At 48.0% G+C, this 435-nt stretch overlaps 1 long non-coding RNA gene across 1 annotated transcript in view; it reads right to left on the reverse strand.

Annotated features, from left to right (window-relative positions):
* LOC111473408 overlaps positions 1 to 435 on the reverse strand; it is a 17,062-nt gene that overhangs the window by 16,199 nt on the left and 428 nt on the right. The gene's annotated exons all lie outside the window — the stretch shown is intronic.

Below are 435 nucleotides of genomic sequence, written 5' to 3' on the forward strand. Positions count from 1 at the left end.
ACAACTAGTCATATCCCCCTATAGTACATTCTGAGGCATTTCATGTCTGGCAGGCCTAGACATGATAGTTTTGAGGCGTCATACGCCCTAGAACTACAAAAGTAAATACACTAGAATGAAAAGACGTGACAAGGGTTTGGCTTGCTATGGACATGCGGCCATGGGCAACACGCCCTAGACGAGCATGACTGTGACATCCTCCCCCACTTAATTGGTTGACGTCCCTATCAACCGACTACTTTCAAACCTTGCGATGTGGGTGGCGGCAGAGTTTAGATCTTTGGCGCTTTCCCAGCTCGTTTCCTCTGTAGGGAGATTCTTCCATTTGACAAGGAATTCATGAATCGTCCGTACAGGTCTTCCTATCTTCCTAACCCTGTCGGCAGTCTTGTGATTTCATTTTGTTGGTCGTCGTCTGGGTCAGGGTGGTATGGC

The sequence above is a fragment of the Cucurbita maxima genome, unplaced genomic scaffold (genome assembly GCF_002738345.1).
Source record: "Cucurbita maxima cultivar Rimu unplaced genomic scaffold, Cmax_1.0 Cma_Scf00119, whole genome shotgun sequence".
Classification (NCBI taxonomy): domain Eukaryota; kingdom Viridiplantae; phylum Streptophyta; class Magnoliopsida; order Cucurbitales; family Cucurbitaceae; genus Cucurbita; species Cucurbita maxima.